Source organism: Miscanthus floridulus, chromosome 12 (assembly GCF_019320115.1).
Source record: "Miscanthus floridulus cultivar M001 chromosome 12, ASM1932011v1, whole genome shotgun sequence".
In the NCBI taxonomy this organism is placed as follows: domain Eukaryota; kingdom Viridiplantae; phylum Streptophyta; class Magnoliopsida; order Poales; family Poaceae; genus Miscanthus; species Miscanthus floridulus.
In genome coordinates, this window is record NC_089591.1 from 7,965,818 (window position 1) to 7,980,899 (window position 15,082).

At 40.6% G+C, this 15,082-nt stretch overlaps 1 non-coding gene across 1 annotated transcript; it reads left to right on the plus strand.

The window, feature by feature from the left end:
- The first annotated feature begins 2,542 nt into the window (after positions 1-2,542).
- Positions 2,543-2,649, plus strand: LOC136498772 (small nucleolar RNA R71). The gene has a single exon (XR_010769773.1). It is a non-coding gene; the product is annotated as a small nucleolar RNA R71 (small nucleolar RNA).
- The last annotated feature ends 12,433 nt before the right edge of the window (positions 2,650-15,082 follow it).

A 15,082-nucleotide genomic window follows, 5' to 3' on the forward strand; every position in this document is an offset into this window, starting at 1 on the left:
ATTAACTTGATGATTGAATTATAACTTTATACTTGAATTGGTAAGCTTTTTATGCAAAATGTTATCAAGCTAGCTCCACTTATACAGCCTTGCATAATCCTTGGAGTCACTTTATTTTTGGTTTATGATGGGTAAGTCTAGCTGAGTACCTTCTTGTACTTAGGGTTTATTTCCCATTGTTGCAGATAGTACGATGTATCATGGCTACTAAAAGAACTGCTTCTATCCCACCACGGACGAGGAGTAGGTCCCTGGGCAAGGTGTCTCTTGTTAATCCCTCTATTATGCTTTTGTGGTTGTGATCCTAAGCTGGCATAGTATTTGAAGAATGATGTGAGATGTTGGTTTCAAACTTTATTTGCTTCCGCTACTACTTTATTTGAACCTGGTTTATAATAACTTTTAATCATACTCTGATGTAAGAAATTGTAATGTGAACTTTATGTAACATGTGACATGTATGTTTAATCATGTACAATCTTGGTTGTCTATTGATGGTTAATTGAGACCCTTCGTGGTACTCGACGGACTACTGGGTCTATATGAGCTCAAGTATGATAGTGCGACCGCTTGCGGGCTGCTATTGTACTTGTGTTCTTATAAATTGGACTGGTTCTGCTACAACTACCGTATACACATGTATATAAATGCAAAATTAAAATATTTTATGATACTATGAAATATAAGAAGATGAATGATTGTATTTTTAAAATTTTATGCCTCCATGGTAAATATTTCTGATGGTTTTTTACGGTCCGTAAAAATTATTTACATAAGGCTTGAATTTTTATAATGCCATGATGAGTACTTTTATTATATTTTTTCTAATGCAGGTGTTGAAAAGTAAATATGCTGAAGAAATATATAATATGAAAAATGATTATAGATAACTACCAAGTTACCTTTTGGTGAGGGTTTGGTATTTTAAGTCCACCAAACCGGACTTCTCCGTTTAGGTTTATTCTTTGGGTGCATCCTTCAGTCCTAGAGATGGAGACCTTGTTGGATGAACTTGTTTCTTACACCATTCTAAATTGGAGCATTGTTCTGGTCTTGGTTTGAAGGCGAATCGCTCTTCCTTGCCATTGATATAGAATTTGATTTCTCTAGCTCCAAGATCAATGTGCGCATTTGTAGTACTCAGGAAGAGTCTCCCAAGTATGAGAGGTGTCTTTATGTCCTCCTGCATATCAAGTACTACAAAATCTATAGGAACAAAGAAGTTTTGTATTTGTACTGGGATATTCTCGGTGATTCCTATAGGGTAGCGGACCAATTGGTTAGCTAATTGTAAACACATCGATGTTGGTGTAAGTGTTGAGTAGTTGGGCTTATCAAAGATCTTCTTAGGCATGACACTAACGTTTGCTCCAAGATCGCATAACACATTCTCAAAGTTCTGGCTTCTGATTGAACAATTGATAGTGGGACACCTTGGATCGTTCTTCTTGATAGGTGATGTGTTTAGGATGGCCGCACTACACTCCTCCTTCAACTTGATTACTTTAGTGGTGGGCAGTGGTCTTTTTTATCGAGGATGTATCTGAGGTACTTCGCATAGGTGGGTACCTATATGGCATCTAGTAGAGATAATGATATATAACTTTTGAATTACCTCCACAAACTTACCAAACTGCTCATCCATTTTGGCTTTTCGATTTCTACATGGAAACGGAAGGAACATAGTGTCATAAAAATCTTGTTGTAATTCTCGCTCTTGTGGCACTACTTCTTCAACTTCATCGTTTCTCTTCTCCTCTTCCTATATTACCACTTGTGTTTGACCTATCCTTGTCGGATACGGCGGATCATGAGTAGACTTGCCACCTCTTGTGGTTATAGCGTTGACCTTTTCAAGATTAGTAGCAACAGGCAGAATAGCGGCCAACTAGGCTAATTGAGATTCTATCTTTTTATTATAGCTAAGTTGGTCTTTTATGGCAGAAGAAAAGCTATACATTTTAGTATTTATGTTTTCTAGGACTTTATCATTAAAAGCAAGATTTTAAAAATATTCTCATTAATCCTAGCTTGTTCTAAGATTAAGTCTCTTAAGGATGGTTGCTTGGGATTAAAAGAATTATAATTGTTACCTAGGTCCTTACCTTGTTAAGTTGACCATTGTTGTCGATTCCATCCTTGTCTCTGTTCTTGTGAACTTGAATTGTTGCCAATGATGTTTACATCCTCTTGATATTTAGGGAATTCAACCCGCAAATATTCTCCACATATGTTCTGAGCATTGAAAGCATCTTAAATGGCCTAGTGATCTCTCTTGTAATTGGCTCGCTGTTCGAGCCAATTCAGCAGTACATCCATTTTGGTTGAAAATGCACACACCTCTTCTGGTACTTCTTTACTCTTATTGCATGATTGGATGTTGCATGATGACTAGCCTTGATTAGAGGCTATCTTCTCCATAAGAGTTTTAGCTTTTCCAAGGGTGAGTGACATAAATGATCCTCCAGCAGTGGCATCGAGTTGTTCATGAGCTTTCTGAATTAATCAATGGTAGAAACTTTGCATGAGCAACCAATCTTCCATTCTATGGTGAGGACAATCTAAAATATATTCTTGGAAATGTTCCCATGCTTCTAGAATGGTCTCTCCCTTCTGCTATTAGAAGTTGGAAATCTTTCCTCTTAAGGCATTGGTCTTGCCCATTGGGAAGAACTTTTCTAGGAAGGCCTTTGAACACTTTGCCCATGTATTTATGTTGTGTTTATTGGTGTAGAACCATTGCTTCGCTCTTCCCACTAGTGAGAATGGGAACAAGCAAAGTAGTATGATGTCTTGAGCAACGTCTTTGATGACGACCGTGCTACTAATCTCTAGAAAATTCTAAAGATGAGCACTGGCATCTTCATGTGCCTTTCCACTGAATGGGGTAGCTTGCACCATGTTGATAAGGCTTGTCTTGAGCTTGAACAAAAGGTTGTTTGTTTTGAGTGTTGGTCTAGTGCGAATGTTCTCGATGCTCAGAGTAGAGAACTCACGCAGAGTTTTGTCAGTCGTAGCTCAGAAATTGGTGTTAAGCTTCCTCTTGATTAGGTTGATTCTGATTGGAAGTTATTGGTGAATCACAACCACTTCTACAATACCCTGTATAGAATATGAACAACAACAAACATGGGTAAACCTGCTAAAGCAGAGTTCTTATGGTTTTATCAATAAGTATTTATTTGATCAATTCTCTATAGCCATATGCCCCTTCCCAGCAACGGTGCCAAAAATGCTTGTTGACATTTCTTAGCATCACTATTTACTAAGTTGTCATCCCTAGCATGATGCCAGAAATGCATGGTTGGTAATTATTAATGACACTTGTAAACTTAGAGAAAATTATATATGTTAAAGTAAAGTATCCACAGGCGCACAGGTAATATACCATTGTTGCATTTCACCTGGGAGTATACCGAGTATTGTTATTTATATTTTATCCATAGGGAGGAGCTTTGGGATTATTGGCAAAGAGATATTCACAAATATATATACTTATGATAAAACCACTCTCATGCTATGGCAGAGGTAAGTCAAATGACAAATAAATGAACAATATGAAGTATTGATAATAATAATTCTAGAGATGGAAATAGAGACTCATAGAATGTAGTATGGCTAGGTAGGAGATTCGGTAAGATTAAAAAGATTCCTAAGTCATTCCTTATAATATTGAAACTTGGAACATAATAATTAGCAACATAATATTGAAGTAGCACAAAGTCATAAATAAAAAGATACAATGGCTATACCAGTCTCTAGATGGCAGATCCATAATCCTGAGCAATAACCACACTCTACTTGAACCTTGCTAGCTCCTATACTAGAAACTTGAAGAATTGGAGCTCTATTATCTTCGTTATGGAAACCCTAATTTTTGGTCTGATCTTGACTTATGGTAGCGTGCTCTAGAGGAGGGGCAGGGGCTGGTTATATAGGCCAGAGCGTCAATCCTAATCCCTCAGATCAAACCGACTTGAATAAACAGCGTAGATGTAATCCTTAAGGTGGTGGTGAACCAACATGACAATGGAGACTAACATGTGGGCCCTATGGGGCCAGGCGTCCTACAGGTGTGGCCAACGTGCCCCACCTAGCAGCCACTTGAGCTTCACCTCAGTGTGGTGGCCGGCTCCACCTAGCAGCCACTTGGGCTCCGCCTCGGTGTGGAGTCCTCTTGAGTCTTCTAGAACCTTTTGGTGTCTGTTTCGCTATGGATAAGCACAATTAATCCCGACATGTAGGTCCACCTTGATGGTTTTCTGAATAAACCCTGTAGAAAACATAAATTCACCAAAACTCATGGAAATTGTTAGTTTAAACCCCTAAGTTTATGTTGGTGATCATATTTATGCTCTTATAAATGTTTTATTGACAGTTTATGATGGATGGTGACTACCCTCAATAGGGACCTTTCTCTATCTCGATCTGACCCATGGGACCCAACAGCTTGCGTGTCACTTGTTACCACCGGGGTTTAATAAATTCAAACTTAAAAATACCATGAGACCTGGGAGTCGAACCTGATACCTAGATTAAGGAATAGACCATCTTTACCATTGTGCTAGATGTCTAGCTTGTGTTGACATGTCTTTGGAGTCCTAATAGTAGTATATGTTCTCTGTGTGGATAGGTTGACTTATATATTGGATGTATCCCTTGCAAGTGGAAACAAATCTATGCTTGTTAGACTTGCAGCGTCGGTGGTAGTAGAGGATCCCTAGTGTGCTATGGTGGCTCAGGGGTCCTTTTGAAGGCTAGGCAGCGGGTCTTCCCGGTGGAGCGAGGCGGCAGTGTCATCTGTGTTCGTCGTGTGCCATGAGAGAGGCGACAGATCTGATCCACAGGTCTTCTTTCTCACCTTTTCCTGTTCGCTTCATTGTTTTGGTCCTTGCTTGAACATGAGGTATACAAGAAACATTGTAGCATTGCAAATCTAGTTAGGACAATGCTAATGAAAATAACTATGAGGTGGCACTAGTTGATTTTCTGCTGGTCTCTTGGTTTTCTGCATATGCTCAGTGTTCTTACTATAAATGCCTGTGTGCAACTAGGCCTGTTAATTGTCAAGTTCTTACTTGATTATCTGTCTAGGCAAACACACAGGCCCTTCACTTCTGCCTTAAACTATTTTTCTATCCAGTTCTTGCTTGATTCTACATTTTTGTTTCGTATGCTCCAGTGCCACTAGTGAGTCCTTATGGTATTTTAAACTTGTAACATATTTGAGGCCGCATTTCTATGCCAATGATGTCTACATGGATGTTGGATGTATTAGGACGCAGCTCATATATTTACTTTCTGTGTCTTCTCCTTGTTAACAACCAAGTTATCTATTTGGTTCCAAACAAGAGGAAGGCATCCAAAGCAAATTAATGCTTTGTGTCCATCATTCATATCACTGAGGTCAATAATGTTTAAGCTGCACATGTTGCTACTGATACCAATGATGATCACTACCACTTGTTCACTGACATTCTACTTGTGAAAACTGAGGAAACTAAATTAACTGCTGAAATTGTAATATTTATAGCTCTATTAATTGCTACTCTAGTTTGAGTTATATATATCTATGTGGTGCTACTCTAAATTTACATGAGGTCATACCATGAAAATTGTTAATAGTTGTTAAAGTTGCACTTTGGTATGAGTTGTGGACTTCACTAATGGATCTTTGTTGGATTATTTTCCTCTTTAGTGATCTCATTACTAAGGAAGCTCTCATCGTACTACACACTGACGAAATGGAGGAGGCCCCCAACAAGAGGAATGCACTGGCGAGCCTCTCCGACCGCTCCTTGTTTTGTTGCAAAGTGTCTATCGCTCCTGGAAAAATGTCATCTCGGATGACAACAACCATAAGAAGCTACCCTAGACTATGGTGGCTTCTTCTATGATAGTGAGAACGGCAATTGAAACTTCACCAGCATCGTCCGTAGTGTACACCCCACTCCTTGGAATTCTTGCCCTTCAACATTGAAAATGTAGCTGTCTCAGATTGCTACAATGTCCTCATCCTATGTTGGTGCCTTGGGACTGATGGATATTGCTATGTCGTCTACAATCCAATGACCTAGAAGTTTAAAACTCTGCCTCCTAGCACCCATGATGTTGGCCATGCTATTGGTGAGGCTCGCTTGGCGTTCTATCCGATAGTCTCCTCACACTTCCATGTGATTGAATATGTGGATGTCAACACTGTGTGTGTAGGTGTGGAGATCTACTTATCCCAAACTATAGCATGGATCTATATGGAATCTAACTAGGATGGGCATACTGATGTGACATTTTATAGATAGCCAAGTGTGTTTCTTAATGGTTGTCTGCACATTATGGGGCACTCTGGGGAGTACTCTATGATACTTGTTGTGGATATGGAGGGAAACACATGGAGGAAAATTGATAGGCCTGGTGGTCTTCACCACTCCATGCATCAAGCTCAGGGTCACTTGTGTGTATGTATTGTTGATGGTCCCAATGATTCCAAGCTTTCAAACTAGATCCTTGAATACTATGGTACTGATAATTAGATATTGAAGCATACGGTCACCACGCGGATCCTGTTTGGAAGGATTAATATTAGATTTGGTTACCTAGATTTTGTTGATGAGGACTTAGTGATCATAGTTCACCTAGAATGGAATTTGATTTTCTTTGCTAGGGAGGTGGAACAATCATCGCATATAATATGGACCGCAAAAAAGTTCATGTCATCTCTGTCCATGTCTTTCGGTATGGTAGATGTACTATTAAAAAAGAGTTCATCTACAAACCATACTCTCTTCCTTATGTTCCCTTGTTCTTGGATTCATTAGCAGAGTAGTAAATAAAGCTGCATTTGATGTTTCTCTCTGTCATGCATTTTAAATAGACCAATGTTGTTTTCTTGTCTATAGACATGTTAATTTCCTCAATGATGGATGTTGTCATTATTTCAGCTAAACTAGTGTGTCATCTTTGTTTTGTTTGCAAATTGAATCATTTGTTTGGTGCACACATGTGTTACGGTGGTGTTATAGCTCCTGTCGCTGTTTCATCCATTAATTCAGTTGCAATAGAATACTTATATTTATTTCTAATGTCATGGGTACATGGGGTATGCTGATGAGGGCACTCCAAAGTACACAAAATTAACACTTCAAAAGAACTACAATGAACCCACCATATTGTACTACTAGGCTATGCTACTATTAAGTTAGCCAAACTTAAAATCATAAATGACACAGTAACAAGCATCACAGGAAGACAAGGAAAACTATGGAGGATACTATTAGACGCATTCTAATGTATAGAGGTCATACTTTCTTATTGTGCAATATCATTTTAACACCAATGGCTCCTCTGCTCTGCATTAGACTGAGACGACACTTGCGATCAAACTTTCTTATGTGTGCAATAACATTTCAACACCAATGGCTCCTCTGCTCTACATTAGACTAAGGCAAGACTTGCTCCTCACTGCAAGGTTCTTGCAAGTTCAACAAAAATTGACAAAGACACCAAGGCAACAAAAAACCAAACAGAAACCAAATGACCTGAGCTAAACCACGCTCAATAGATTGTAAGTGTGAGACTTGCTCCTGGTGCTAAAATTGTAATGGTTGTCACATGTACCTTGTTCAGATTTATTTCTTTTGGGAGACACATAGGTATTCAAATTTACTACGCATGCAAGAAAGTCCCAGCATCTTAAATCTAACCAGGCCGGATACATCTCATGTTATACATAGAAACCTATTTCATATGAGTACTTTCATTGAATCCCTAAAGGAAATAAATAAAATTGAAACAAAACAATAGAAAAGCAAAAGCAAAAACAATATTCTAGACTTGTTCAGATAAACTCTTTGCTACATGGTTCTTTTAAGTCAAACAATTTTTTATTAAAGACACGAGTTGGTTTCTACAGAGATCAAAGGCACTCATGAATGTTTAGCATATTATAGATTAGATCAAAGACAACTAGAAAGAAATCTATAGCAAAAAGCAACCAATAAAGGCTACAAACCAGCTAAAAATGACCAAAGGACCTGAGCTCACCATGCTCAACAGAGTTTAACCCACCTAAGGCCTTGTTTGGATGTGCATATATTCATTTTAATCCACATGTGTTGAAGTGGATTGGAGTGGAATTAAAGTAAATTCCATTCCATTCCACTCCAACACATGTGGATTGAAGTGGGTACACATGCATCCAAACAAGGATGTCAATGTATTCGTCTCATTCCACATGTGTTGAAGTGAATTAGAGTAGAATTAAACTAAATTCCATTCCATTCCACTCCAACAAACAGTGTATTGATGTGGATACACATGCATCAAAACAAGGCCTGATACAAAGTTCAACAAAAGTTAACACCAACATGCAAATAATAGTTCACATATTTTGCAAGGGCGTCCCACAGATCAAACTTATTCATGACTACTAATACTATTGATATGTCCCATAGATCAAGGGTTGAGGTTGGCATGCAAGATCTCGTCGACATCCACCTTCGGTAAGACGGTGTTGGTGGCCAGCTCAAAACTCTCGATCAGATAGGTGATGTCATCGTCCATCAAACGCGGTGGAAAACCCTACTCCGCCAATCCGTGGTTCACCGTTGTGCCAATCTGAAGCTAGGCAATAGCTAGCGCCATGGCAGCCCCTTGACAAATGGCTTTGGTTTACCATGGCTCGAAGGTGGGCCAGCAGGGCTCAGAGGTGCTCCTCTACGGTGAACAAATTATCCACTTTTCCAATAGGGAAGGCCACATTACATGCGGCTAGCATGGACAGCTACAAGGTGTCAACCCACGTGCCCCATACCACAGTAAGGTTCATCATGTGTTGGGCCTGCTCCTTGGCCATCGCCAATTCACCTCGCTCATGGGAGGCCTGATTCTTGGAAGCTTAAAGTGTGTCGCGCGTGGTGTCTAGCTCACTACGAAGCATCTTGGCGTTTAGCCTGGTCGATGACAAAACTACTTGGACCTCATAGTAATCCTTCAATAATTGATGGTGGTCTACGTTGTCTAAGGATTCATGCTTATGAGGATTCACCCACTTTAGAACTAGAGGGCTATGTGGGGATAGACGGGCTCAGCGGTGGCAAGTGGCGATGGGATGACTCTCCGGCACCACTAGGGGAAAACCCCATGATCAGGGATGGTGCTGCCATGGAGGAAGCACTACACAATGCAAGCCAAGTTCAAGCCCATATAGGATAAGGGGGACAACTATCTAATTGAGAAGGCAAACAACTTTTATCGAACTGACTGGCGTAGCATGGCATGAAATCATGGGTGGCTGCCTCCATCGAGGATGCCTTGTGGGGCTACCTTCCGAGCATGACCACAAACTGAAGAACCAAGCTCTAGGGCCAACAAGGCTCGGGACGCCATCAAGCCTACGATCATCTATTGAGATAGTAGGCAAATTCGAAATACTAGTTAAATTAAACAGCATGAACATAAATACTAGTGTGAGCATTGCTCACATACTCTGGTTAAATGAAGATAAACAACATGAAGAGCGGTGATGATCCACCTCCAAAGGGGGAACTGGTGAGTTAGAGAGCAGGCCGATGTGAGGTCCATCTATCGGTGGAGGATTGCCGATGTTGAAGGCCTCCGGGGACTCTACATCGATAGATGACCTCGTCCGCTCCACCATGGTCCTAGTAGGAGGTGTCAATGGCATAGTAGGGTGGAAGGCAAAAGCTTTGGGATGAAATCAGAAGCTCTAGAGGGAGAAGGCAGCAGGTATAACCTTCCCTCTCACCCCTTGTATTTGTTGTTATAGTTTGGGGTCATCGACCACCCCACAACTGAGATGTTTGCATGGGTGGGTAGTGGGGCTTCACCCCGTCACATCAATGCGATGGGCCAGGAGGCGACGTCCACTGCTGCAATAGGCTACTGATGCCACCCATGCATGTGTGCTTGCACAGGAATGCAGGAGCATGTCGTTCGGGTAGTCAAGAATTCAGACAGGCCGAACCTTGTGTGATCCTGTAAAGTATAAAATTTATAATTAAAAATAACCCATGATGCATGGTTCTTGCAAGTTCAACAAATCTTATCAAATACACAAAAATAAGACGAGTTGGGTTCAACATAGATCAAAGCCACTCATGACTACTACTACTGATACAAATGTTGTGACCGAGTGCACTCTATAGGCAATAGTTATACTCGTAGCTCTATACTATATAGTATCTGACAATATCAAATGTGTCATATTTTGGACTTTCTTGCGAGAACAGTAAAATATGAGAGTGAAGCGAATGCGTCAGGAAACCTGGACACAAGAAGTGATTTGAGATAAGGAGCTTTTGACATGCTTGAGATTTGAATGCCTAGTATGGTTGTGATAGGTCTTTTTCTATACTTATTTGATTCCAATCCAAGTAGTCACAATAGTTGAGGGGCAGACTGAAGGTGTGTTTGGCTCGGTCAGATTTACAATGCTCGGACCATGATAGTGACTCTAGGGCAAGGCAAGATAAATATTTTTTTTCTAACCGGTGTGCTTCGCCTCAGGTACCATCGCACTCCCTATGGAATCGCAACCTGTCATACCACAGAAGGTGTGTTCGACCATAGATGTAGGAGCATTGATGTTCCAACCATACACTAATGAGATGGCATGAGCCTCAACACTGGTTTTACTACTTGTTAGCTCCTCCACTAATGCCCCTTCAGTGCGTGCACTCCTTTTGTTTGTGACAACACTAGAAACATGGAAAAGAAAGCCCCCCATCAGAGGAGAACGAGAATAGAGATATATCAGCAAGGATTCCTCAAGATTGTCAAGTTCCCTAGTTGCCACGATGGGGCTGCAAGAAGACATGGTAGGACCGAGCCAAAGCGACCTAGAGTTCTTGAAGATCCTTCGACCTAGAATGTATGCAGAAAAATTGGTAAGTGTCTATTTTCTATTTGTAGAATCCGAACTATTGGGGTTTGCCATTGGGAATGAACTTATCCCTCTATCTGGCTATGTTCATCTTTGTGAATGTAGAAGCTACCAGCTACGATTGCTTGGGCCATTGGAGGTCTCTAGAAACTCAAGCTTTGTCTGGACGACAAGCAGAGCCTGGCCTTGTGGAAGGTGGAGGTGTTCCCCAACATCACCGATGGCAACCACTTGTACCTCCACTAGGGATGGAGTCACTTTGCCTGCACCGTCGACCTTCACGATGGGTACTCTATTGTATTGTGGTGTTTACACCAAAATTTGGAGAGAAAAACGAGGGAACTCGAAGCTTCCAAAATTGTGTCGATCAAGGAATTGATTACATAAGGATTGACATCAACTGATTTAGATACGACTCAGGAATCGGATCGCTTTGGATGACATCAGCAGATAGTGATTGATGAGCTACGGTTGGCGCCAGGAAATTGCATGTCAGACTCTACAAAAAGGGAAAGATTAGGGTCCAAGTTATCTTAAATTAGGAATGTTTTTGTCTATGCCAAAGATTGTAATGATTCATGCTCGAGTAGGATTCATGTTTAGGCTCCGGGTATAAATATCGGACCCTAGCTATTGTAAAAACACACAATCAATCAAATACAAGTTACTTACTTTTTTCGGCTCTGCCACCCCTTAGGAGTAGAAGTAGAGTAGATCCCAGGTGAGTTCTTCAGCAAGTATGGCTGCATCGATCTGGTCGACATCCACTGCTTGTCTATAAGTACCGTCATGACCTATACTTCTGTTCGTATGGCTGCATCGATCCGGCCTACCTCCACTGCGACTCTGGTATAAGCTAGTTATCGATTCTTGTCTAGTTCAAGTAAGGCTGCATCGATTCGGTCGACCTCCACTACTTGAACTAGATTAAGGTCAAGTTATCGGCTCTATCTAAGGGTGGCATTCCTTCGGATAGATTCATTAAGTTACTGATATTGCTTATTGCTTCCATTATTTATTTAATTACAGCAATAGCACTTTGCCCGATTGGGATTGATCTAGATCGGCCTTATATCCTATTTAACCCATCGATTGTTAATCTAAACTAATATAATCTGCATCTTAAACGATGAGTTATGTTTTATCGGCCATTTTATGTCAATCTTGATCATGCATAGTGTGCGGTTAAGGCATGTTTTGCCTTGAATAGATCTGTTGGCTAACAAAAACTATTTCATGGCCCGTTATCATGGCCTATGTGATTCTACCTCACACCCCACTATTAGCACCATGGAGTGGGGATCGTTACTTAGTAGATTTGTTCCTGATAGGGCATGACCTTAACTATGCGCTATGCCTGAATCAACTGTTTTAGCCGATATCGAGTGCTTTAACATATGTAGTTCACGTTACGAGACCATTGAAGTAAAGATAGGTTGAAAGATGTGTTAGCCCCATGATCATATTATTATATTACGGCCAGCATGATTCTGTCTCATGCTCCACTGATATTAGTAATGAGTTAGGATCGTCAAATCTATTGTTATTTTAACGGCCTGCATGATTCTGCCTTATGCCCCACTGGTCATAGCGATAGACGAGATCTAATATGTTCATTAGATTTATCTTTATTAAATGGTTAATTGATGATGAGCCGCTTATTCTATAAAAAAGGGATTTGGTTACTTGCAGTCATTGGCTTAGCATAAATTAATTATTGTTGACATCCTTTTGCCATTGATTAATGTCTGTCTAAATAACGAGATCTATCCTGAGCGATAACCGATTTACCTTCCATAATTCCATGAGCTTTAATTGATTTATTCTTATGAGTATGCTATAATCGACTATTTAGTCGATTTCCTTCCATACCGGCTCTCAGAGCCGCACATTCGGGGCTATCCGGCAACACCGACATGTTCTGCCTTAAATTACTTATTAGCTTTCTCTCCTTGTTAATTGCAGGGTCAAATTGACTGGCATATCTCGAGAGGAGTATGAAGGATCGACCATCCCTACGCTGAAGCTAGGCGGATCTCTAGCTCCATCGAGTGGACCCTTCCGGCTTGCTCGTGTGCCCTCGACACGGGATGAAATTTCATACCGACACACATTCTTGGCATGCCTGGTGGGACACCACAATCATCTTGGCGGTTCACAACAACAACGACATCCTTATGGTGCATTATGAAGATCTACCTGATGGAGATAAAGATGTCATCGATAAAGCTATAGAAGAATTTCAGAATAAGTGTTTGTTGTCCTACACCAAAACACATGACAACACAATTGTTCAGAAATATCCACTACCAAGAGTTCTATTATATGGGCATATAGATATAGTTGAAGGTGAAGACAGGCATTTCTTTACGAAAACTATAAACAAATCTGTTCGTGATGCCATATCAAGCCATAATGAAGCTTTCTTGGACACATTCCACAATGCCATAAAAGAAGGGTTTCATGGATTTCCAGTTGGTCAGGTTGGTCCGGCTTATTACAACATTCCACATCCGTCGACCCAGGGGACTAATCAAGTCGGTACCAGCCATCAAGAAGCAGCACCAGCTAGTAATGATGATGTCTAGGTAGTTTAGAGTTCATCTGAGCAAGCTCAAGGTACTACTATGAATCAGATATAGTATAATCCTAGACCGTTAGTGCAGCATGTGCAATAGCTAGCGGGGCAAGGTCAGAACCAGGTGATTAATTTTGGCACATTGGGACACATACCATCGTTGGCTCAAAAAATAACACCATCAATTCAAAGGATCCGTAGAGATATAGATCCTCATGTCTACAATCAGAGACTTCAAGCAGCAAACCAACAAAGGACCCAACAGATAGAGATTTCATAGGGGTATCATTATGGCATAGATTATAACACCCTTCACATGATTCTGAATCTAGGGTATCAAGGGACATGACATTTCAACCCACAGATGGGTCAGTAGGTGCAAAGAAATCTAAATTCACATGCTAAAGAGCTATTGCTGAAGGTGACCGAGATGATGAAGAATCAGTTAGGACTGAAGCCAAAAGGGCTGACCTTCTCATACAAATGCCCATATCTAGAATGGTATGATTTGGTCACTCTTCCTACAAATTATAGGCTCCCAGAGTTTGCTAAGTTCACTAGCCAGGACAACACAAGCACAATAGAACATGTCAGTCAATATCTTACATAGTTGGGCAAAGCATCAGTTGAGGAGCCTCATTGAGTTTGTTTCTTCTCCCTATCAGGGCTAGCCTTTACTTGGTTTTCATCACTGCCAGTCAACTCCATTGCCAATTGGGATGACCTAGAAAAGAAATTTCATACATATTTTTATACTAAGACTAGAGAAAAGAAGATTATCGATTTGACAACTATAAGGCAAAAAACTAATGAATCGAGCACTGAGTTTCTTCAGAGGTTCCGAGGGACTAGAAATTTGTGCTTCTCATTAAACTTGGCTGATGATCAGCTAGCTAGTTTGGTCGTTTAAGGAATGCTGCCAACATGGAAAGAAAAGCTGCTGGGACAAGAATTTGACAACTTGGGTCAATTGGCTCAACGAGTGGCAGCGCTAAATAGCTAATTCTAGAGTATGCGCAGAGATACCTGATTCCAGAAGAGTACCACAGTGGTTGGAGCTTATAATCCATATTTGTTCGATGACGGCTATGAAGATGAAGAAGAAGAGGTTGTTGTGGCTGAATGGAATTGGGGTAAAAAGACAGTAATGGTGCCAAATCCTTGGGGAAGAGGAGTCGAGGAGAGCTATGACTTTGATGTCACAAAATTAGACAAGCTCTTTGATTTCTTGCTTGAGAAGGGACAGATCAAGTTGCCCGATAATCATGTTATGTTGCCCCCTAATCAGTTGAAGAATAAGAAGTTCTGCAAGTTCCATAATGCTACTTCTCATTCCACTAATGAATGCAGAATTTTCAGCATATACAGAGGGCTATTCAGCAAAGAAGGATCAAATTTGATACGCCTCGAAAAATGAAAGTTGATGATAATCCTTTCCCAGGAGATCAAAACATGGTTGATGCTAGGCTGCTCAAAGGAAAGACTAAGGTCCTAACATCAACCAAATTAAGAGAAGCTGGAACTGTTGATCCCGAGAGGCAAATATTGGCCGACGAATACAGGAAAATTATAAGACGTTGCAACAAGCAAAAGACATGATATGA